General features: G+C 40.2%; 1 protein-coding gene across 1 annotated transcript in view; it reads left to right on the top strand.

Moving 5' to 3' along the window:
- Positions 1-25,938, top strand: part of LOC124883387 (arg8-vasotocin receptor-like) — a 62,643-nt gene that overhangs the window by 3,682 nt on the left and 33,023 nt on the right. The window contains exon 2 of the transcript XR_007042192.1: positions 349-422. The gene's annotated coding sequence lies outside the window, so the exon portion shown is untranslated. The remainder of the gene's footprint in view (positions 1-348; positions 423-25,938) is intronic.

The raw sequence follows: 25,938 nt of genomic DNA, 5'->3' as shown, positions 1-25,938 counted from the left end.
CCAGTTTTCTGTGTCCTTTTCTGACAGAAAACACTTTGTCCTGGGAAGATTTTTAGGATTATGGTAGCTTATGTTGCTGTCAAAATTTAGATCCCGAGTCCAAAGGCAGCCATACTTACAAATAATTTAATTTGAGATGCATTTAATTAATTACAAGATATTCAGACAATTCCTGGTTCTGAGCTTTATAGATACTTATAAACCCAACACAGTTGTTACAATATTTCCTCATCCTGCAGTAATGTCTGAAGATAACAGTTAAGCAGGGCTTCCTTGGTCTTATTTGAAAGAGAATGTCGGTCCGTTGGGGGTTGATCAGCTGCTCTATTTGTATTATTTTTGTTCCAGGCTCTTCTCTTGGCTGTTAAGACGCATTCAGGACAGTAAAGCCATCAGGAAGTTAAATCTCGCAGGAAGTCCAGGTAATAAAGAGGCGATAAGCAGTTGAAGCTTCAAATGTTACATCTGACAATCGTCCACAAAGGAGCAAGTCGCAAACATTCAACTGTTCTGCAGCTTTTTGTGACTTTCATATTGTTCAGCACTCTTATTATTTATCTGTTTTTTTTTTTTAAATCTTGTTTTACTTTTTTCCATCATAAATCTATGGGCCAATAACTTAATGATTTTATGTCAGAAACTGTAACACATGCCGGTCACATGACCAATGTTCTGTTATTCAATTCAATTCAGTTTTATTTATATAGCTCCAATTCACAACACATGTCGTCTCAAGGTTCTTCACAACAGTCAGGTTCATACATTCCAATTAATCCTAATCATTGAACAGTTCAGTCAGATTCAGTTATTTATTCAAATTGGATAAAAAGTTTTTCTATCTAAGGAAACCCAGCAGATTGCATCCAGTCAATGACTTGCAGCATTCACTCCTCCTGGATGAGCATGTAGAGACAGTGGACAGTCACTGGCGTTGACTTTGCAGCAATCCCTCATACTGAGCATGCATGTAGCGACAGTGGAGAGGAAAAACTCCCTTTTAACAGGAAGAAACCTCCAGCAGAACCAGAACCAGGCTCAGTGTGAGCGGCCATCTGCCACAACCGACTGGGGGTTTGAGAGAACAGAGCAGAGACACAAAGAGAACAAAGAAGCACTGATCCAGGAGTACTTTCTATGGGAAGGAAAAGTAAATGTTAATGGATGTAGCTCCTTTAGTCGTTTCATCTAGAAAGAAAGAACAGATAAACTCTGAGCCAGTTTTCAAGGTTAGAGTCTGAAAGAAGCACATAGAGTTAGTTACAGTAGAAGCTCAGTCAGTAGCCATGTCTAGGAGAGAGAAAGGGTTAAACACTGAAAGACAGGGCCATGTGGATCATCTGTAGAAGGTGAGCATTAAGTTGTTACCAGCAGAAGCTCGGATGATGCTCCTCTCCAGAAAGGTGTCACAGGTAGACACAGAGTCAGGCCAGGTGTAGCTTCTAGGAAGAGAAAAGAGAGAACAAAGTTAAAAGCTGAAATAACAGCAAATAATGCAAAATTGGAGAGTAGTGTGAGAATGTAGCGAAGAGGGTGAAAGTGGTCATTATGTCCTCCAGCAGCCTAAGCCTATAGCAGCATAACTACACAGATAGTTTCAGTTCAGATTATTTTGTTAAACTGCGATTATTTACAACAATGTCGTCTCAAGGAACCTCGCAAAGGGTCCCACTGATGGTCATTGTTCTACTAAAAACCACAAGGATTGGGATACCTCTCTCTGTCAGACTGATTATAACCATTGGAAAAGAGAAGAGGTCATACAGGTAGCAGAAATGGAGGGTGTGTTTGGACCTCAACCATAACTGAGCCGGTTTAGGCTAAACCTGACTCCCCCTTACTCCAACCAACAGGGAGGGAGGGAGGCTCCCTCCCTGATAAACTAAGCCACTCTAACTATAAGCTTTATCAAAAAGGAAAGTTTTAAGCCTAGCCTTAAAAGTAGACAGGGTGTCTGCCTCACGGACTAAAACTGGGAGCTGGTTCCACAGGAGAGGAGCCTGATAACTAAAGGATCTGCCTCCCATTCTACTTCTAGAGACTCTAGGAACCACCAGTAAACCTGCAGTCTGAGAACGAAGTGCTCTGTTAGGAACATATGGACCAATCAGATCTCTGATGTATGATGGAGCTAGATCATTAAGGGCTTTATATGTGAGGAGGAGAATTTTAAATTATATTCTGGATTTAACAGGGAGCCAATGAAGGGAAGCTAAAATAGGAGAAATATGATCTCTCTTTTTAATTTTCACCAGAACTCTTGCTGCAGCATTTTGAATCAGCTGAAGGCTTTTAACTGCATTTTGTGGACATCCTGATAGTAAAGAATTACAATAGTCCAGCCTTGAAGTAACAAATGCATGGACTAGTTTTTCAGCATCACTCCTGGATAGGATATTTCTAATGTTGGCAATGTTCTGGAGATGAAAGAAGGAAATCCTAGAAATCTGTTTAATATGGGATTTAAATGACATGTCCTAGTCAAAGTTAACACCAAGGTTTTTTACTTTATTATCGGAGGTCAATTTAATGCCATCCAGGTTAAGTGATTAACTAAGCAGTTTCTTTTTTAAAGACTCCGGTCCAAAGACGACAACTTCTGTCTTGTCTGAATTTAGAAGCAGAAAATTTAAAGTCATCCAAGTTTTTATATCTTCAAGACATGCTTGTAGTCTATCTAACTGGTTGGGCTGATCAGGATTTATGGATAAGTAAAGCTGAGTATCATCAGCGTAACAGTGAAAATTTATCCCATGCTGCTTGATAATTTGACCTATTGGAAGCATATATATAGTAAAGAGAATTGGCCCAAGTACTGAACCCTGTGGTACTCCACAATTAACCCTGGAGTTTAAAGATGATTTATCATTTACATGAACAAACTGGAATCTTTCAGACAGATAAGATTTAAACCAGCCTAGCGTTGTTCCCCTGATCCCTACAGCATATTCCAGCCTTTCTAAGAGAATATTATGATCGACTGGATCAGATGCAGCACTGAGATCTAACAGAACCAGAACAGACACAAGTCCATTATCTGAGGCCATAAGAATATCATTAGTGACTTTCAGCAGAGCTGTTTCAGTGCTATGATGAGCTCTGAAGCCTGACTGAAACTCTTCAAACAGGTCATTGCTGTATAAATGTTCACACATTTGATTAGCAACTATTTTCTCAAGAATTTTAGATAAGAATGGAAGATTGGATATAGGTCTGTAATTTTTCAAGTCATCTCAATCAAGCGAAGGTTTCTTAAGTAAAGGTTTAATTACAGCTACCTTAAAAGCCTGTGGTTCTGATCCATTTACTAAATATAGATTAATCCTATCTAAAATGGGGCTGGTAATCAGAGGGAACACTTCCTTAAATAATTTGGTTGGGATTGGGTCTAACATACAAGTTGAAGGTTTAGATGAAGCTAATATTTCTGATAACTCAGGAAGCTTCACTGGATCAGAACAGTCCAAACACAAATCAGGTTCTACAGTTATTTCCAATGTTGTCTCACTTGCTGAGGATGATGTAATCATCTTCAGGAGTATGTCAAATATTTTATTTTTAATAGAATCAATTTTATTTAAGAAGAATCCCATAAAGTCATGGCTGCTGAGAGCTAAGGGAATGGATGGCTCAACAGAGCTATGACTCTGTGTAAGTTTAGCAACTGTACTAAAGAGAAACCTAGGATTATTCTTGTTCTCTTCTATTAATGATGAGAAATAAGCTGTTCTAGCTTGGTGAAGTGTCTTTTTATACAACAGTAGGTTATTTTTCCAGATTAAGTAGGAATCCTCTAGGTGTGTAGAGCGCCATTTTCTCTCCAATTTTCTAACATTGTGCTTTAAAGTACGCAGCTCTGAATTAAACCAAGGAGCCAGCCTCCTATTAATAATTACCTTCTTTTTCAACGGGGCTGCATCGTCTAATGCATCATGCAATGATGAAGAAACACTATGAACAAGATAATCAATTTGTGAAGGGGCAGAAACAGAATTATTGCCCTCCACTGTGTTTTTCAGTGATAATGAGGAAATTAAAAGTGGAACAGATTCTTTAAAGGTTGTTACAGCATCGTCTGATAATGATCTACTATAATGAAATATTCTTGCAAATCAGGTCACTAACTAGCAAAGTCTTTGAAGAGAGAGATCTTATGTTCAGTAAGCCACATTTAATTGTTTTATTTTTCTTTTAAGTCTGAGTTGTGTTTATTTTTATGAGATTTTCCTGATTTCCTCCTTTTAGATTATTTGTTAATCTATTCAATTTTGGCCGTGGGTGAGACACTGTCTTAATAGGGTAATGGGTGGGTAGTAGTCCAGAAGCTGCAGAGAGGAGTGTTAAACTACGACCCTGCTTCCTGGTCTGAACCCTGGGTTGTCAGAGTTTTGGAGAACTAATAAATTCAGTCAGATTCCTAGAAAGAAGAGCAGCTCCATCCAAAGTGGGATGGATGCCGTCTCTCTGGATCAGACCAGGTTTTCCCCAAAATGTTCGCCAGTTATCAATGTAACCCACATTGTTTTCTGGACACCACCTAGACAGCCAGCGGTTGAATGACAGCATGCGGCTAAACATGTCGTCACTGGTCAGATCAGGGAGGGGACCAGAGAAAATTACGGAGTCCGACATTGTTTTGGTAAACTTACACACCGAAGCAACACTAACTTTGGTGACCTCCGATTGACGTAAACGGGTGTCATTACCGCCATCGTGAATAACAATCTTACTGTATTTACGCTGATCCTTAGCCAACAGTTTCAGGTAGGATTTGATGTCGCCCGTTCTGGCCCCTGGCAGACATTTGACTATAGTCGCTGGTGTCTCTAGTGCCACGTTTCTGACTATGGAGCTGCCAATTACCAGAGTCGCTGAGCGGGGAAAATCTGTTAGAAACGCAGACCTGTGGGCTGGGATCTAGGACTATGCTTTCTACGTACCGTCACCCAGCCGGCCTGAAGCCTCGGCTGCGCGGGTTCTGCTGGAGGACTGCTACGGGGAGCTACCCTCGATGGGTCCGCGCTGGCTAAGGGGCCTCGGCTATCTGCTGGTTTTTCAACAGCGCGGAGCCGGGCCTCCAATTCCGACACCCTCGCCTCCAAAGCTACAAAAATGCTACATTTATTACACGTCCCATTATCACTAAAGGAGGCAGAGGAGTAACTGAAGAGCAGGAGAGAGGAGGAGACTCAGAGAGAGAAACAGCAGTTATTGTTATTAGTTAGGTGATAGTTTGTTTTATGCTTACAGATATGTTTATAATGCATAGTTTTAAATTAAGTTTTACAAAAACCAGCTCATCGGTGATGTCATATCCCAGCCTCTCTTTTCATTGGCTCAATGACCAGTTCACAATGGGATGAAAAGCCATAATGCTTGTTTGCTACAACATACTTACTCACTTTGAGTCTGTTTATGTTGAACATTACTAGTTTTTTTGTGTTTTTACCAATTTACATCCTATATTTTGTTGCTATTTTTGTTTTTCCATTTTGATTATTTTGTAATTTTTTCCCCTTTCATTTGATTCTCTTCATTCCTCCTGTCTCTTTTTCGTGATTCATCTCAGTCTTTATTTCTGGTTCATATTCTTTTTGATTCATTTTCATCCTCGTCATTCCTCTTGATGGCTTCCTACCGAAGCGTTCTTCTGTGAGGTTATAAATAAATAATACTAGCAGCAGGATGTCTCTTCAGTTGTCATATGTATGTTATATTTTATAAAACTGTCCTAAAAGGGGAGCAGGACCAAAATAATAAGAACAAAGTTTTTTTTGTTAATAATTCACCAGTGAATTAAATTCCATGTATGATATAATTGATTTTAAGCCTTGAAAGATGTGGCAATACTGAGTACATGAATATGAAATGGTTTGTTCGCAGCAATGCGTTGCTCTGAAACGAGGTTAAAAGGAGGAACTGACGTGTAGTTTTAGTTGTTTGTGTCACTTTAAGTCTCTGCCAGTAGTTTAGTCTCTGTTTTTATTTTCATTTTGTTATTTTTTGTCTGTTTTGTTGTTGTAGGTCTTCTTGTTTCTTTCTTCAGTCGTTTAATTAATTGTTCTGTGACCAGTTGTAGATTTAACATCATGGTTTTAACCTTTATGTATATTACTTCAGATTTCAGCCCATTCCTTTTGTGGTTATGTTCCAGCTGCATCTGTGAGCATTTTTCACTGATGTTTCTGTCTCTTTGGTCATTTTGTTCTTTCATCCTCATTTCTTTCATTCTTCTGAAAGCCGGTCTGCGTCTCCCCATTGTTGCGTAATTTGTTTGTGTCGCTTTTTGCAGCTTTGGCCTCTTTATTCCAACTGAAGCGCTTCCAACAGCTTGTACAGATTTTTAGCTGAAACATGAACAAAAAATCAATCCAACACGGGATGTAGTTTTGGTGGCAGAAACTCAGCAGCGGAGGGTTTGATTAGGACAGCCAAACATCATTCTTCGCTCTCTGGCAGAAATCTATTATTCCAAACTGTTTTTGTCTGAAAAGGATGAAAAATGTGTTTGAAGAGCTGCTCAGTTAGAGCAGAAAAACTTATTATTGTCAGATTTGGACAGATGATCTCTGTCAGCCTCCGACCTTAAAAAACTCTGAACATCAACACTTTGTGTTGCTTTAATGCTGTGTGATGATTAATGTCTCTAATTGAGCAGTTAGACATTAAACCTCCCACAACGAGGCTCCTGACTGATAAGATAATATTCCACTCGCACATAAGAACACATTCACTGCCTTGAACTCATGTGCTGGTTGTGTTTGGGTGTGTTTTGTCTGCTGCAGGATGAATCTCTGGCTGCAGGGCAAATCCACTCTGGTGTTTGTATGAGCAGAGCTCTGATAATCTCTCGAAGTTCTGCTGGTGCAGGGAACATAACAGAGATAATTAATAGATATTCTGTACTCTACTGAAGTCTTGCCTCCAAGAAGCCAAACTTTCTTGCAATGGGCATAAAAATGATTTAGTCAGGTTTGTTTTTAATTACATTCAGAATCTACATATAGATTCATTACACACAGGGCGATTTATTTTTATTGCTCGCTTTTGTTCATTTTTATGATTATGGCTTAAAGCTAATGAAAACCCAACATTCACTTTCTCTGAACATTAGAATATTGCATTAGACTAATAAACGAGATGAAAAGCTGAAAATGTGATGACGTTGACTGTTCAGAGTGCTGTATTCAAGCATATTACTGGAAAGTTGAGTGGAAGGTAAAAGTGTGGCAGAAAAAAGTGGTAGAGAATCATTTTAATTCAAGCTAACTGCATAGTTTTTGAACATAAACGGCCTGTTTAAATTTATGGCACAGCATTTCAACCAGATTCTAGTGCAAACTTTAACTATACCATTCCAAAACCTTCATTAAAATAATTTAAAAGTGGACTAGCTGATGTGCTTCAGATCATTATCCTACTGCGTACCCAAGTGTGTCTAAACTTAAGCTCACAAATTTATGGCCGAACATTGTCCTTCAGGACTTTCTGCTAATAATAGAAACTCGTGGTTCTATCAATTGCAGCAAGTCGTCCAGGTCCTGAAGCAGCAAGACAGCCCCAGACCATCACACTACCACCACCATGTTTGACTATAGGTATGATGGTCGTTTTCTGTAATACACATCTACCAAAAAGTTCTTCTTTTATCTTCTCCCATGCCTCCCATGGAGGCCATTTTTGCCCAGTGTCTCGTTCTTATTGTTCAATCTTGATCTCTGACCTTAAATGAGGCCAGCAGAGTTTTAGATGTGGTTCTGGGTGCTTCTTTGACCTCTTGGATGAGTCACTGCTGTTCTCTGAATATTTTTGGTAGGCCAGCCACTGCTGGGAAGGTTCACCACTTTTCCATTGTTACTCCACCTATGGATAATGGTTCTCACTGGTTCTCTGGCGCCCGAGCCATAAATTATATTATATTCTTATGCCTATCTATGTAACCTAATTGTACTTGCTGCTGCCTATCTTGGCCAGGACTCCCTTGAAAATGAGGTTTTAACCTCAATTAGATCCTCCTGGCAAAATAAAGTTTTAAATAAAGAAATGAAATAAAAAGCCTTAGAAATGTTGTTAAATATGTTTCTCAGGTGTTTTTTAATTTCTTTAGATCTGTGGATGATTGTTGGTTTTTGCGATTTTCTTTTAGCCTACTTCATGTTGTCAGACGGGTACTAATTAGGTAATTTCTTTGTTCTACAAGTCTAGTCTTAGTCAGGCTCAGATGTGGCTATGTTGTTAACAGAAATTAACTCATGATTTAACAGAAATTCAGAAATGGGTGTTGTGGTATGAACTGAACGTCTCATTCATGCTTTAAATTCCTCAAAGTTGGCTTTTTAAACAGATAAGGAACTTCTTCTCTTGTAGAAAACATAAGATCAGTTGCTATCCTCTCGTTTGACCAGAAATAAGTTGCAAAATATAGATGTTTATAGCAGCTACTGACTACTTTGGATAAATCTCATCTCCTATGGGTTGATTTGAGGTTATGCCCACGCCAGTGCTCAATAAGTACATTTCTCCCTGAGGTTGCTGCTGTTTCATAAGCTGCCTTGTAATAAAACAGGGATCTGACAAGGATCATGTCAGATCATATAATCTGGGTGCACAAGTGAAGGAGGGTTTTAGGAACTGTGCTGATCCTCTCCTGAAATACCCGCACCTCCCCCAAAGCAGACATTAAACACTTTAATCGCAATCAGAGGCTTTGGTCCGAAGCAAAGAGCACGTGTGGGGACGGATTTAGACTGTTGCTGTAAATTAGCTACGAATCCTGAGTTCTTTGGGTGGTTTTCAAAGTTCAAAGCGAGCGGAGGAGAAACGGTAATTAAAGCCGTCTGAATCCGAAAGCCTTGTCAGGAAAACGTTACGATGGTGCAGAGTTGAAATAAAAAACTAAGCAAAGATTTACAAGTCATTCATTTTATCTATAGAAAGACAATGTATCAAACCTCTAAAGTGAAGAATATTGTTCTTTTTTAGAAGAATATTGACTTTGTTTGCATTGATCTTGAACAAGAAAGGTTAGATGACAACATTTTATAATCTAACTGAGAAAAAAGTGAATTTACTACAGAGTAGATGTTTTCAAAAACACTTGGAGAGCCTCTGATTCTCCTCGTTTCTTTTTTAAAAATTTTCAGCAGCTTTTGTAGATCCTGCCATTGTTTTATTTTACAAATTTAAACCAGACAGTCGTTTGAGTACAGAAGCATGTTAGTAATGTGCGTGGAATGTGTTTATACAGCCGTGCAGTGTTCCCATATCCCAGCTGCATTCAAGACGCGACTTGAAAGAAAGGAATTAGTTTTTTTCTGTTTAATAAGTTTAAATTATTTCTTTTCTTCTTTCTCCTGTTTATAAAGTCTGACAGTGAGGCCAGATGAGGCGATTTCCAATAAAGTAATGGTTTTGTGGATGTGGAAATGATAAGCAGTGTGTGTGTGTGTGTGCTTTAGCCCTGTTTTAACTGAAGGTTTCTTAATCAGATGGCCTCATTTTTCATTAGAAAGGCTTATCTGTGTCCAGAGGTGGAAAATAAGGTTTATTCAGCCAGATGCAGGGACCACTAGAAGATTTCCACAGCTACTCAGAAATGTTACAAACCAGCATTTGATTCAGCAGCACTTCTCTGTAATATTTGACATGGTTGCAAAAACAGAAGAAGAAAACCCATCTGTGCATCCACCTACCTGAGTTGGGGTTGGATGTAACCCAGACATTCCTCTTCCTGGTGACATCCTCCAGCTCTTTCCAGGGTATCTCGAGGTGTTCCCAGGCCACCCGGGATATATAGGTCTTCCCCCGGGTCTCCTCTGAGTGGGACTTGCCACTGCCAGAACCATTTCATCTGACTCCTATTGATGCAGAGAAGCAGCAGCTCTACTTTGAGCTCTCCCTGGATGACGGAGCTCTTCACCCCATCTCTAATCCTCCAGCCACCCTATGAAGGAAGCGCAGTTCAGTCGCTTTTATTCAGGATTCTGTTCTCATAGGTGAGGGTCGAAATATAGACGGACCAGTAAATCAACCTTTGATTTTTGGTTCTTCAACACAACGGACTAGATTAGCACCAACATAACTGCAGACGCAGCCCCAATCCGTCTGAGGCAGAGACTGACCCCCAAGCCAAAGGGGGGTAGGTCGGCCTTTTTCAGGTTGAGAACCAAGACTTCAGACTTATCTTGGCCACTTCACACTCAGCTATAAAGGCCCTCCAGTACATGCTGGAGGTCGTGGTCTGAAGAAGCTAACAGAACCAAATCACTGTGAAAAGCAAAGATGAGATCCTGAGGTTTCCAGACAAGACAACCTCTTCCTCACAGCTATACCTTAAGATCCTGTCTGTGAACACCACAAACAGGTCAATGACTAAAAAACACTTAAGTTAATTACAAAGAATCAAATGGTTATTTACACTGCAGTGATATATATATATATATATATATATTGTTATATAAATATAAATATTGTTAATCCCTTCCTTCAGATTTCTGCGGGCCACATCTGGACTACGACATCATTTAACATAACTATTATATTGATGAGTTTACATAGTCCTTCACTGCCTATGAAGCTGAGATGTTCACAAGTCCTTTTTTCTAAATCTAAAGGTTAATGTTGAAGGTGTTCATATTGTCCTCTCCTCCATCTTGTTTGGAGGGTTTTCTTCTCCTGAGCTGGAGAATTTTAATAATATTAGGAAATCATTTTCTAAATCCACATTAGTCGTTTTTAATTTAAAGTTCTAAATATTTTCACATTTATAGTATAAATTGCAACATAATGAGTGGTAAGTAAACAAATGAGTGTTTAACTCTGGAATGAATGGAACAGGAATGCTTTTTAAAATATTTTCAGCTGGAAGTGTCATTGTAACGTGACATAAGTAACAATAATTTTGTTCTCAAATGATCCAAAGTCATTTAATTCAGCGTTCAGTTGTAGTGACATTCATGTGGTCATTATTATGAAGCTACAGCTAACATGAACAGGTTGTTATGAGCCATTAACATCCCATAATAATCCACCAACATCACTGGCTAATAATCAAGATCATCCTTTCACAGTAAAACACGCAGCAGCTGCAGTCTGGAGCTCACATACAGCTTCCTGTCACTCTCAGATAAACACTTCAAGCAGCATGGATTCTAGTCCTCTCCACGTTTCCTCTCGACTCTGGCACCTTAAGTTTCAAATTAAATGCAAACTTTACTTTCATTTGAAAAGAGGACTTTGGACCACTGAGAAACTGTCCAGTCCTTTTTCTCCTTAGCCCATGTAAGATGTGTAGTGGCTCTTGACGTGCTGACTCCAGCCACGGTCCACTCCTTGTGAACTCCCCCAAATTCTTGAATGGATTTTACTTGACAGTCCTCTCAAGGCTGCATTATCTCTGTTGCTGGTGCACCTTTTCCTTCCACTTAACCTTCTAGGAATATGCTTGGATACAACACTCTGTAAACAACCAGTGTTGTGGAATTTTCTTATGAAAGTGGAGAGAAGTTGACTCACAAGAAGAGAAAATCCGGACTTTGTCTTTATAAGTTTTATTCAAAGGCATTCAGCGTTTGAAGACTCTGTCACCGAGCAAGTCAGTTAAGCAGAGCCCTGATCAACATTTACACACAGTATTTATACCAGAACATGACAGTGTTATCTCAACTGCAAAGAGTCTGTGTTTTATGACCCCAGACCCTTCTCGGGTTCAGAGGTGACAAAGTTATCTAGGAACCCATCTGTCCTTCCTGAGATATCACCCTAAAGCATGAGTTTTAACCATTAAACTTCTGATAATGGCTTTTACAGCTTCCTCCTCTAACACAGATGTTCTGAGGAGTGAGGTAACATACACTTTGGAACACTTAATAAAATAATTTCTATTACAACTCCTTTCTTCTGATTACAAGATAATCACAACTAAAGGAAAATTCTTCAAAACCAACACCCCTCTCAGCTAACAGATAATCCAAAGCCATTCTAGTTTGCAAATGCATCGTTCTAATAGCTTAGGCTGATTGAAGTATAAGTTGTGACTGTAGGTAGTAAATGAGCTAGATAACATACTCCAGACCAATTAGCAGGCAGATACAGATATAATCTATTTCCACACATCCAAACCATGTTCTGAGGACATGAGTACCCATCTAATAAAGGAAAAGTAACAAAAACCCTGGTTAATTTACCTGCCATGCCATACAACTTACCTCCATCCGGTAAGGCTGTAATATTAAGAGTTAACACAAAGGGATCTGGGACCAAAGATCCTGAAATAGTATAAGGATCAGTTCTGATAGGACATGACTCAAATTTATGTCTGTTGATTAAAGCACATAAAACAGATATAATAGCTTCGCAACCTACTGTCTTCCCAAGGAAATACGGTGTACTTTCCTCCTGTGTAATACAAATATCTGAATCTTTAATCGGATTTCTAATACCCCGAATTCTATAAAGAGTTCCTGTAGACGCACACGTTAAATTAGTCTCACTAGAAAATCTACTAACATTTCTGCTTTACCTAACAGTACAGGTCCTTCTCAAAATATTAGCATATTGTGATAAAGTTCATTATTTTCCATAATATCATGATGAAAATTTAACATTCATATATTTTAGATTCATTGCACACTAACTGAAATATTTCAGGTCTTTTATTGTCTTAATACGGATGATTTTGGCATACAGCTCATGAAAACCCAACATTCCTATCTCACAAAATTAGCATATTTCATCCGACCAATAAAAGAAAAGTGTTTTTAATACAAAAAACGTCAACCTTCAAATAATCATGTACAGTTATGCACTCAACACTTGGTCGGGAATCCCTTTGCAGAAATGACTGCTTCAATGCGGCGTGGCATGGAGGCAATCAGCCTGTGGCACTGCTGAGGTCTTATGGAGGCCCAGGATGCTTCGATAGCGGCCTTTAGCTCATCCAGAGTGTTGGGTCTTGAGTCTCTCAACGTTCTCTTCACAATATCCCACAGATTCTCTATGGGGTTCAGGTCAGGAGAGTTGGCAGGCCAATTGAGCACAGTGATACCATGGTCAGTAAACCATTTACCAGTGGTTTTGGCACTGTGAGCAGGTGCCAGGTCGTGCTGAAAAACGAAATCTTCATCTCCATAAAGCTTTTCAGCAGATGGAAGCATGAAGTGCTCCAAAATCTCCTGATAGCTAGCTGCATTGACCCTGCCCTTGATAAAACACAGTGGACCAACACCAGCAGCTGACACGGCACCCCAGACCATCACTGACTGTGGGTACTTGACACTGGACTTCTGGCCTTTTGGCATTTCCTTCTCCCCAGTCTTCCTCCAGACTCTGGCACCTTGATTTCCGAATGACATGCAGAATTTGCTTTCATCCGAAAAGAGTACTTTGGACCACTGAGCAACAGTCCAGTGCTGCTTCTCTGCAGCCCAGGTCAGGCGCTTCTGCCGCTGTTTCTGGTACAAAAGTGGCTTGACCTGGGGAATGTGGCACCTGTAGCCCATTTCCTGCACACGCCTGTGCACCGTGGCTCTGGATGTTTCTACTCCAGACTCAGTCCACTGCTTCCGCAGGTCCCCCAAGGTCTGGAATCGGCCCTTCTCCACAATCTTTCTCAGGGTCCGGTCACCTCTTCTCGTTGTGCAGTGTTTTCTGCCACACTTTTTCCTTCCCACAGACTTCCCACTGAGGTGCCTTGATACAGCACTCTGGGAACAGCCTATTCGTTCAGAAATTTCTTTCTGTGTCTTACCCTCTTGCTTGAGGGTGTCAATAGTGGCCTTCTGGACAGCAGTCAGGTCGGCAGTCTTATCCATGATTGGGGTTTTGAGTGATGAACCAGGCTGGGAGTTTTAAAGGCCTCAGGAATCTTTTGCAGGTGTTTAGAGTTAACTCGTTGATTCAGATGATTAGGTTCATAGCTCGTTTAGAGACCCTTTTAATGATATGCTAATTTTGTGAGATAGGAATTTTGGGTTTTCATGAGCTGTATGCCAAAATCATCCGTATTAAGACATTAAAAGACCTGAAATATTTCAGTTAGTGTGCAATGAATCTAAAATATATGAATGTTAAATTTTCATCATGACATTATAGAAAATAATGAACTTTATCACAATATGCTAATATTTTGAGAAGGACCTGTATAATTCCTCACCCAAGGAAAAACAACCTCCACCAGCTTGTTATGTTGCCTATCTGGAAAGAAAGCAGTATCAATAGGAACAGGTACTAAACATGGTTGATCATTAATAGCATGTGAAATCAAACAACAAACATAGCAACTGTCATTTCTTATCTTCCTCACGGTTTGATGCATCCGTTGCCACCAGACATTATCAGCATGATAATAGTAGTCAGGAAAGTAATGAATCTCTCTTCGAATCAGCTGATGAGTATTATTAGCATAATTCCTCAGATTAGCCACACATTGTCTTTGCTGTACCTTTTCCCAAATGAACACAAGAGTAATAAAATACTTGCAATATCAATCATTAGCATCAGAACAGACCATCTTCCATTTAACTGCATCGTGACCTTGAAGTGGAATGTCCTTTCTTCTGGTACTGAAAGCAAACAGTTTTTTCCAAAGAAAACAAATTATAAACAAACTTAAAAATCCTGCTGCCTCTCCTGAGTGGCTTCAAGCTGCCCTGTTACCAGTCTGGTAGGAAGCTCCTCTAGAAATATGTTTAGAAACAGGAAATCTAACCTGTTGGAAGTTAGGCTTCCATAGTCCAACTAAACAACGGTGGAAATGAACACATTCAAATTTGTAATAATACCATAATGATAAATATCAAGCAATAACCATGAAAGTTAGATAAAAGCATCTGAGATTTCCTCCTCAGAGTCAGTCTCGCTGTCAAAGTGTGAGAAAAGAATTTGGCTGACCCTCGCTGTCCAGGCAAAGGAGCCCCTAGTAGCCACCAAATGTTAAGAAATTAAGGAGAATAAGAATCATGGCGCATGTTTGACTGTCTCTCTGTTGCAGACGTCGCCAGTCCATCATCCAGAGAAAGGTTATGTGCAAATGTGTAGAGGTCTTCCCTGTATGTTTCCTATGTGTCTCTCACTGTGGTGTGTGCGCAGTGAGGCAAATGACCTTATGATTTCTAACTTTCAGGCAATGCGATGGCCTTAAGTAGATTCTGAAATAACGTTGCACTGCCCAAGGGATTATTGTGCCCTTGTAAGAACAGTGTTCTTCAACCACCTCTTCAATCACTCGCCAGTGATCAGCTTACAGTTCTTTGTCTTGTGGTGGTCCGCTGTCCTCACACCTTTCAGGCCGTGGATGATCCAGTTGGAAGATGACTTGTCCTGGAAGCCAGTTGAAGCTGGAGGAGCTGGAGCTTTCCTGCAGCTTTCCTGGGTGTCTAGTAGGATCTGATATGGGCCATTCCAGCCCTGGACTTCCTGTGTTTTCTCCTAAATTCTCTGACCAGAATCCAGTCGCCAGGAATAAAAGACTGGAGGGTGGAAGTGGCTGTTTCTGGTAATGCAGCCTTCACCATCTGTGAAACTTGAGAAAACACAGTGGACAGGTTTGGACAGTAAAACAACATCCTATCTTCACACAAAGATGTGGAAGAAAATGATCTTGGCAATATCCCCATGTCCAAATTAGGAGACCTGCCACACAGCACTTCAAAAGGACTGAGATTTGCCTGTGTCCTTTGTCTCAATCTCATATAAGTGAGAACAATAGGTAGAGCCTTCACAACACTTGGCTAATTTTCAATTCAAAGTCCCATTCTCAAACCTAAGTGCTTAACTACATGAACTTCATCAAAACATCCAACAAAATCAAAAGAATTGATCTTCTGACTTCACCTGATATACTAGCAATGACCATCAGCTAAATATTCTGAATATCAAAAATGTGACATGATGTTTGAGGAAGGTCTGATTACAGGTCAATATTTCAATAGTTTCAGAATACCCAGAAAGAATTTCAAAAATGGTCTAATCTGTGGAGATATAAAATTTCACAAAAGAATCAACACCATAATTTCAGAGAGGTTTTCAGAATGTGATCTTAGGGAGCTATGCACCATTTATATAAACAAAGTACAACGTCTCTCTCGCATTGTCACTAAGTCCTCACTGGAGGTCTGAGCTACCCTTTTTCCCATGAGAGCTAAAACGTTTGGAACCCCATGTTACTTCATTCTGACATTCCTCTCTTCTGGCGCGGGGTCCAACCCATGCGACAATCCAGCAAAAAGTTTAAAAAAACGTCTAGTAACCAAGATCATATTACATAGAACCAAAGAAATGAATTCTGACATAACTATGTGTCTCTATGAATTTAACGAAAGTAACATAAAGAAAATCCAGATGTTTTTACCTGCAATTCAGTTCCATTAACAACTAAACACAAACTTTAATTATTCAGTTCATCAATGTCTCACTTATAAATTAGTCACATATCATCCTGATTTGTCTTGTATGAAGATGAGTATTAGATTAATGGACATCTAATGTAATTCAGATGCATAAACCCTACAAATTTGAATTTAATAAATAATTCCCACCAAGTATAAAGTCATGACTCAGATTCTTTATCAAAAATATATATTCCTTACTTTTGCATATCTTGAACTGTCAGTTAGCTTAATGGTACCAGGGAAACTTTCAATCTAATAAATCACCAATGATTCTGCATGCAAAACTAATTCTTCAAACTAGTTTAAACTATTTCATTAACCTTTTAATAGTAAAACACATAAATCTAAAAGTCATCCTACATCCAAAAAAACATGTTTTTAAGGCAACAATCACTACAAGCATTTTGATTCTATTGCCTCTTAAACAATGTTAAAACTCAGGAAGGGAGGTACTGAGCGTTACCATGGGAGCCAAGGTGTGAACCAACCTGGTAGGTGGGCGGAGTCAGGCAGAACTAACCTATGATTGGCAGCCTATGGGCGGAACCACAGTTTCTTCATTCCAACCCATCTTAATGAACCTTAAACTACAAAACTATTAACATGAACCTACCTCAGAAACAAGCTGCTTCTTAACTCTCCTGAAAACTCAAGTTTTAATCAATCTGGGATTTAGAAACATTATTCTAAACATGGATTATTGTTTCATGCAACATATAAACAAACATTCATTCCAACAAAACAAAGACAAAACATCAAAGACAGACAAATGGCCAAATTTGAAGCTTCAAAAATTCAAAGAAATTTTTAACAATCTCTTTTCAGAATATGTTTTCTCAGCCATATCTTTTAATGCTATAATTGATCAATGTTGTTATGATAATCTTCAGGATCCTTTTTAAGATGAGTGCACATAGTCCAAAATATCTCAAAGTATTTAGAAGCACAGCAACAGTTTTCTCTTAAATGAATCCAAATTTACTGATGCTGAAACCTTTTGCTAATTCTTTGTACTGTAACTCTGTAATAATAACTACAACCCTGAGAGTTATTGTTATAATTCTCTTTTTGTTTGGCTCAATTTGATCACAGCTGTATTGCAGAATTTCAGGTTAAATGCAAAGAAGTATTTTAATTCGATTCAATTCAAATTCAAAGATACTTTATTGATCCCCGAGGGGAAATTAGAAAAGTCAGCATTGACATTTTTACCCAAACTAAACAAAACTGCAGTGTTTGACTTAATCAGAAATTAAGATAAGAAGCTTGTCTCCAAACTGGATTTTTTCCCACATAGCGTTTAAAAAAGAACAAACATCATTTTCTTTAATTTGGGCTATTTAAATTTTGAGAATTGGAGAGAACTTATTACTAGAACCCCTCTTTAATAATCCAAATGCTGATAAATGTTTCAATATTTTATCTCTTAGTAATCTGAAATCACCTTGTGTACCTTTGTACTCATATGTATTCTTTTAATCTTTAAACCCTAAGAAATCAAACAAGGAGACTGGAGTTTGAGCCGACCATCCTCTTACTGTTAAGAGGGCCTTTATTTCTTTTCTTTTCCTAAAATAAAGGATTTTACTTGCCTTTATTCTGTTATAAAAATCCTAACCTTGGTTCCAAAACTAAACTCTTCAACCCCAATCTGTGTTCCCCAAAGTAGAAACTTTGAGTATTATTGCATTTCAAAGCCACCAAAATGACTGGAACTCATCATTGGCTTAGATCTGCTTTAATAACTAATCGGTCTTCCTTTAATTAAATATTATAATTTTATGGACCCAAAATCTATGGCTTACGGGCTTCAGGAGTCCAGGAACCACAAGTTGAGTACTACTGCATTGAACAATGGTGTTAACTTTCTGCAGAAATTGAAGGATTGGCTAAATATATTATTTCTGCTTGGACAATAATCAGATTTAAAATTATTAGTTCACAGCTCCTAATTTACCTCAGATCATATTTGCTTCTAACCCAATTCATAAGAAGCTTCAGACAAACATTATGCTAAAAAACAAAAAACACAACAAAAATACAGATCTGTTTTAAAATAAAGAAAAAGCATGCTTAAAAAACTTGTTACTGTGGTGGAAAATAACTCCACGGTTCTGAAGGCCTTTTCTATGCATAGTCTTTTAGGAAACATGAGATTAGTTTAATTTTTTGTGTGGTACCACTGTCCAATCAGATTCTTTCTAAATAACCCAATTTTTCATTCTCATTTTAAAGGTTTGTTTTACCAAGGCAAATGTGTTTAACAAAACCAATTACTCTCAAAAGTTTTAAAAGTTTTAGCTGGTGATATCTTAGAAAACAACAAGTGTTTTAATATTTCTGTGCAGCACAGAACTGATCAAGTTTCTCTTTCCTTCTCCAAAGGGAGAAAAAAGGAAACTGCAGAACCAAACCTTTCATAGTTTTTTTGTCAGGACCTGATATAAGGTACAGTGTAAATCAACACGCTGCATGAATCAGAAGATGGAAGAAAAACCTAATATAACCTCTTCCCAGCAGCTGCTGTGAAAAACAATGAATTTGTACTTTCCATAAGAGTAAGTTAGCACTTGCGGACAAAAACTGCACCAAACTGTAAATACTGTGTCAGAAACTGTATGAAGACCATCTGCAGTAGAACTAAGCCTGTTTTAATGAGGTCTCTACCCATTAGATTTATGGGATACAAACTTTGACAACAGAAAATAATATCTGAAGGAGAAACCCATCAGGTGTTACGCATGCGCTGGGTTTTAAAAATGCTCCTTCATGAGATCTGTCCTGAGAATAACATAGAAACACTTGATTACTGCTGAGTTTTGGAGATGTTGTAATTTCCTCTGCTTTTTAATAACTTTTAATAACTAGAATAATTGACCCTGAATATTCCACGACAAAAGAGAACTTGTTTCTCTAAAGGAATTAACTGGAAAGTATCAAATGAGCTAAGTTATCACCCTTTTAAAGATACTTTTCTAACCCTAAAATAATATTTGAACCCGCTATATCTGTCAACGTCATCAAGCGTCACATGAGCAGCGGTTAATAAGCGTTCTTCATTGCAGAAAATAGGAAAAGATTTATGCAAATGTGTGTGTGTTTGTACGTTACCTCCATCAGTTTCTAAATCGCTCCAGAGTCAGACTGTCAGGCACACAGTCCTCTATCAGTCCAAAAACACAACCAGGCCCTTCCCAGGTTTGTTGGTGAGACATTCAATCATTCTTTGTCCACTTTAACTTCTCCAGGAGGGAGAAAGAAGAAACTTTGCTCCGGCCTGTTTCTCTTCTGCCCGCATAAGATGCTTTCAATATAAATCCAGTGTATCGCTCTTCTGGCTCTGGTAAACAGCATGGATCGTTGTTCATCTCAGTGGGTCCAGACTTCTTCTGAGTTTCGTTTTGGTGGAAACTCACACTGCGATTTTCAACAAGCAGGCAGACAGGAAGGCTCTCTCTCTTTCAGGCCATGATGAAGAAGCATCTCTGGCGGAGTAGCCATGGAGAAGGGCAGGTTTCTAAAATCCAGACTCAAAAACGCAGATGTTGAACTCAAATCTCATATATGTGTGTATTTGTGTGTGAGAGAGGCAGAAGAAAAGTTTAGTATAGGTTCAGATTTTGCACAAAGAAATACAGGTCCTTCTCAAAATATTAGCATATTGTGATAAAGTTCATTATTTTCCATAATGTCATGATGAAAATTTTACATTCATATATTTTAGATTCATTGCACACTAACTGAAATATTTCAGGTCTTTTATTGTCTTAATACGGATGATTTTGGCATACAGCTCATGAAAACCCAAAATTCCTATCTCACAAAATTAGCATATTTCATCCGACCAATAAAAGAAAAGTGTTTTTAATACAAAAAACGTCAACCTTCAAATAATCATGTACAGTTATGCACTCAATACTTGGTCGGGAATCCTTTGGCAGAAATGACTGCTTCAATGCGGCGTGGCATGGAGGCAATCAGCCTGTGGCACTGCTGAGGTCTTATGGAGGCCCAGGATGCTTCGATAGCGGCCTTTAGCTCATCCAGAGTGTTGGGTCTTGAGTCTCTCAACGTTCTCTTCACAATATCCCACAGATTCTCTATGGGGTTCAGGTCAGGAGAGTTGGCAGGCCAATTGAGCACAGTGATACCATGGTCAGTAAACCATTTACCAGTGGTTTTGGCACTGTGAGCAGGTGCCAGGTCGTGCTGAAAAATGAAATCTTCATCTCCATAAAGCTTTTCAGCAGATGGAAGCATGAAGTGCTCCAAAATCTCCTGATAGCTAGCTGCATTGACCCTGCCCTTGATAAAACACAGTGGACCAACACCAGCAGCTGACACGGCACCCCAGACCATCACTGACTGTGGGTACTTGACACTGGACCTCTGGCATTTTGGCATTTCCTTCTCCCCAGTCTTCCTCCAGACTCTGGCAGCTTGATTTCCGAATGACATGCAGAATTTGCTTTCATCTGAAAAAAGTACTTTGGACCACTGAGCAACAGTCCAGTGCTGCTTCTCTGTAGCCCAGGTCAGGCGCTTCTGCCGTTGTTTCTGGTTCAAAAGTGGCTTGACCTGGGGAATGCGGCACCTGTAGCCCATTTCCTGCACACGCCTGTGCACGGTGGCTCTGGATGTTTCTACTCCAGACTCAGTCCACTGCTTCCGCAGGTCCCCCAAGGTCTGGAATCGGCCCTTCTCCACAATCTTCCTCAGGGTCCGGTCACCTCTTCTCGTTGTGCAGCGTTTTCTGCCACACTTTTTCCTTCCCACAGACTTCCCACTGAGGTGCCTTGATACAGCACTCTGGGAACAGCCTATTCGTTCAGAAATTTCTTTCTGTGTCTTACCCTCTTGCTTGAGGGTGTCAATAGTGGCCTTCTGGACAGCAGTCAGGTCGGCAGTCTTACCCATGATTGGGGTTTTGAGTGATGAACCAGGCTGGGAGTTTTAAAGGCCTCAGGAATCTTTTGCAGGTGTTTAGAGTTAACTCGTTGATTCAGATGATTAGGTTCATAGCTCGTTTAGAGACCCTTTTAATGATATGCTAATTTTGTGAGATAGGAATTTTGGGTTTTCATGAGCTGTATGCCAAAATCATCCGTATTAAGACAATAAAAGACCTGAAATATTTCAGTTAGTGTGCAATGAATCTAAAATATATGAATGTTAAATTTTTATCATTACATTATGGAAAATAATGAACTTTATCACAATATGCTAATATTTTGAGAAGGACCTGTATTATCAGTCAGTCAGTCAGTTGTCCACCTGCCTGTCACTTCCTTCCACAACATGAACTATACTCCTTTCTAAAACAACTTTCTCTTCGCATCTCTAATGTCCCTTTTCACTTTTACCTTCTTTTCCGACTGATCGCAATATTTAAGACAAACGAAACTTCCTTCAGGAAAGTTTAAACTTTTTTTTTTTTTTACTTATTTACACTTGAACTTTCCTGGTCGGTGTTTACATCCCGCCACAAGCTAACGTGCAGGTCGCACAGCGCATGCTCGCCGACCAGATACTGAGTGTGGAGCGGACCAACCCGGACTCCTTAGTTATCGTTGTTGGCGACTTTAACAAAGGTAATCTGACCCACGAACTCCCCAAATATAGACAGTTTATAAAATGTCCGACCAGAGAGGACAACATTCTGGATCACTGTTACACCACCATCAGAGACGCTTATCACGCCGTCCCACGTGCTGCACTGGGCCAATCCGACCACATCATGGTCCACCTGATTCCTGCATACAGGCAGAAACTAAAGCTCTGCAAACCTGTTGTGAGGACGACAAGGAAGTGGAGCAGTGAGGCTGTGGAGAATCTCCAGGCGTGTTTAGGCTGTACAGACTGAGATGTGTTCAGGACTACTACCAACAGTCTGGACGAGTACACAGAGGCTGTGATTTCCTACATCAGCTTCTGTGAGGACAGCTGTGTACCATCATACACCAGGGTGAGTTACAACAATGACAAACCCTGGTTCACAGCTAAACTCAGAAGGTTAAGACTGGATAAGGAAGAGGCCTTCAGGAGTGGGAACAAAGACATATACAGAGAGGTGAAGTACAAGTTTGGCAAGGCAGTGAAAGAGGCCAAACGACTGTACTCTGAGAAGCTCCAAAACCAGTTCTCAGCCAATGACTCTGCGTCTGTCTGGAACGACCTGAACGAGTTCGACTGCCGCTTTGAAAGGCAAAGGGACAGTCCTTCAACCATCCCCCATGACGCCCCCCAACACCTGCAGCCACAATCCACCACCCCCACCTCCCCAACCTCAAGAGGGGCCTTGGCACCTCCAACCCCCACCCTGAAGTTTCCCCCCACCAGCCCCCTACCCACGCCGAGGACGGCTCTTTCCATCCAGGAGAAACAAACTCTTCAGGAGACAGAACCCCCGGAAAGCTGCTGGTCCGGATTCTGTCTCACCAGCCAGCCTGAAGCACTGCGCTGATCAGCTGTCTCCAGTCTTCACAGACATTTTTAACACCTCACCGGAGACATGTCATGTGGCAGCCTGCTTCAAGTCCTCCACCATCGTCCCTGTACCCAAGTAGCCAAGGACCACAGGGCTTAATGACTTCAGACCCGTCGCCCTGACCTCTGTGGTGATGAAGTCCTTTGAGCGCCTTGTGCTCTCACACCTAAAAGACATCACCGACCCCCTCCTGGACCCCCTGCCTACAGAGCCAACAGGTCTGTAGATGATGCAGTCAACCTAGCTCTTCACTTCATCCTCCGGCACCTGGACTCCACAGGAACCTACGCCAGGATGTTGTTTGTGGATTTCAGCTCTGCCTTCAACACCATCGTCCCAGTTCTGCTACAGGAGAAGCTCTCCCAGCTGAGTGTGCCCGACTCCACCTGCAGGTGGATCACTGACTTCCTGTCTGACAGGAAGCAGCGCGTGAGGCTGGGGAAGCACGTCTCTGACTCCCTGACCATCAGCACCGGTTCCCCCCAAGGCTGTGTTCTCTCTCCTCTGCTCTTCTCCTTGTACACCAACAGCTGCACCTCCAGTCACCAGTCTGTCAAGCTTCTGAAGTTTGCGGACGACACCACCCTGATCGGACTCATCTCTGATGACGAGTCCGCGTACAGATGGGAGGTGGACCATCTGTTGGACTGGTGCAGCCAGAACAACCTTGAGCTCAATGCTCTAAAGACAGTAGAGATGGTTGTGGACTTCAGGCAGAACCCAGCCCCACCTGCCCCCATCACCCTCTGTGACTCCACAATTGACACTGTGGAATCTTTCCGCTTCCTGGGAACCATCATCTCCCAGGATCTCAAGTGGGAGCCAAACATCAGCTCCCTCATCAAGAAAGCCCAGCAGAGGATGTTCTTCCTGCGGCAGCTGAAGAAATTCAACCTGCCAAAGACTATGATGGTGCACTTCTACACAGCCATCATTGAGTCCATCCTCACCTCCTCCATCACCATCTGGTACGCCGCTGCTACAGCCAAGGATAAGGGCAGGCTGCAGCGTGTCATTCGGTCTGCTGAGAAGGTGATTGGCTGCAGTCTACTGTCGCTCCAGGAACTGTACACCTCCAGGACCCTGAAGCGGGCAGGGAAGATTCTGGCTGATCCCTCCCACCCCGGTCACAGACTCTTTGAAACTCTCCCCTCTGGCAGGAGGCTGCGGTCCATCCGGACCAAAACCTCACGCCACAAGAACAGTTTTTTCCCATCTGCCACCAGCCAACCAGAAACCACCCTGACACTCTCCCTTTCCCCCACACCCCCCTTTTTTGCTGACAGGACACCTGTAACCTGTAACTCTATGAGTTACATTAACGCTCAGCTTGGACTCCTGCTTTACTTACACAATGATCACCTGCACTGTTGTACTGCTCTATATTTACTCTCACTTACTTAAAACTGTGCACATATATTTATATTATATTGTAGATATGTTTATACTGTTTAATTTGTACTGTATTGCACCGACTACGCCAAAACAAATTCCTTGTATGTCCAAAAACGTACTTGGCAATAAAGCTTTTCTGATTGTAAGCCATAATCATCAAAATTGCTAGAAGTAAATGCTTGAAATATTTTACCCTGTGTAATGAATCTATGAGTTTCACTTTCTTAAAATGAAAAAAATACAGAACTTTTTCAGGATATTAGAATTTTTGAGATGTTTTATCTTACCTGATTTCGCAAAAAGACCAATTGTCCAGTTACACTTTAAAATTTACCCTTGTATTTTGGTTAAGACTAGTGTTATTAAAGTCACACAGTCTATATAACACCATAAGAGTACAAACACATGTAGTGAATTAATAACTGGAGTCCTAATTCGCAATGACTGATGCTGGAAAAATAGCAGAAATACTGTTTGTTGTGTTACGGAGCGGAGGCAGACTGTCCGTTGTTGGAAAAGAAACCCAAACACAGCTGAGCAACCTGGAGGCAACGGACTGAAACATAAACATAAAGTATTTTTTTGTTTTCTTTTACTAATCTGTTGCTCAATGGTCATGTAATCCAAAAACAAAGAGCTCCAGAACAGGGAACAGGTGAGATTTATACACCACTTGGCAAAAACAAAGACAATCACAATGATGATGATCAAAGGAACCAGGAAACATCTGAAGCTAATGTCTTAATCTGGACCAGGTGTGGCAAATGCCAGGCGTGACTGAAGGGCAAATGGCAGAACCAATAACAGAACAAATGTAGATTAACAGGACTGAAGAACTATAATATAATCGAGACTACGTGGTTTAATCAGGAGATGGTAAAAACCAAGAAAGCAGATGTGACCTGAGCATTAAAAGACACAGAGGCAGCAGTCATATTCAGTGCTTGATAATATTCTGATGAAACTCATTTGTCAGATTAAAAGTAGCTTTTAAAAATAGCACCCTTTAAGCAGGTATTAATCATACTTTTCAGTAAGCCTATGTTCAAAATGTTTGATTTATTGGCCTGATAAAATACTCTAATCCTAATTGTTTTCATTGGCTGTAAGTGGAAAAGCATCATGATTGACATGAATAAAGGCATGAAAACATCAGTCTGTATAATTAATCTACAGTATATAATGTGGTTCACTTTAGTGAAGTGTTTCTGAAATAAATGAAGTTTTCAACAATATTCTAATTTATTCAAGTCTCAAAACTAACTAAAATGTCTAGAAACACACGTTTTGAAATGGCTCAAATTAAAAAAAATGATTTAGATATTTTAGTTAAACAATGCATGAATGTTCTACTTTCGTGGTGGTTGGAATAAAAGTCAGGTGGTAATACTCCTTTTATACAGCCAAAAGGTCAGGTTTCATAGTGTTGAGTAATATTATTTATTTTTAGATTTGTGGCACAAGTGACCTTTATTCATCAGTAGCTTGACAGGAAGCAAGGTAGAGAGGGAAAGAGATACAGGTTGGGAAATAAACCTGGGACAGCTGCGTTGTAGACCACAGCCTCCATGTAAGGTTTGCCTGCTTCACCACTGAGCCAACTGTCACCCATAGTACGATTTTTAAGCCTAAAAATAGAAGCAGAGTAAATTCGACCATTCTTCCATTCAG

This window comes from Girardinichthys multiradiatus, chromosome 17, assembly GCF_021462225.1.
Source record: "Girardinichthys multiradiatus isolate DD_20200921_A chromosome 17, DD_fGirMul_XY1, whole genome shotgun sequence".
NCBI lineage: Eukaryota > Metazoa > Chordata > Actinopteri > Cyprinodontiformes > Goodeidae > Girardinichthys > Girardinichthys multiradiatus.
The sequence above is the reverse complement of the archived record's forward strand: the minus strand, read 5'-3'. Positions and strand labels throughout refer to the sequence as shown.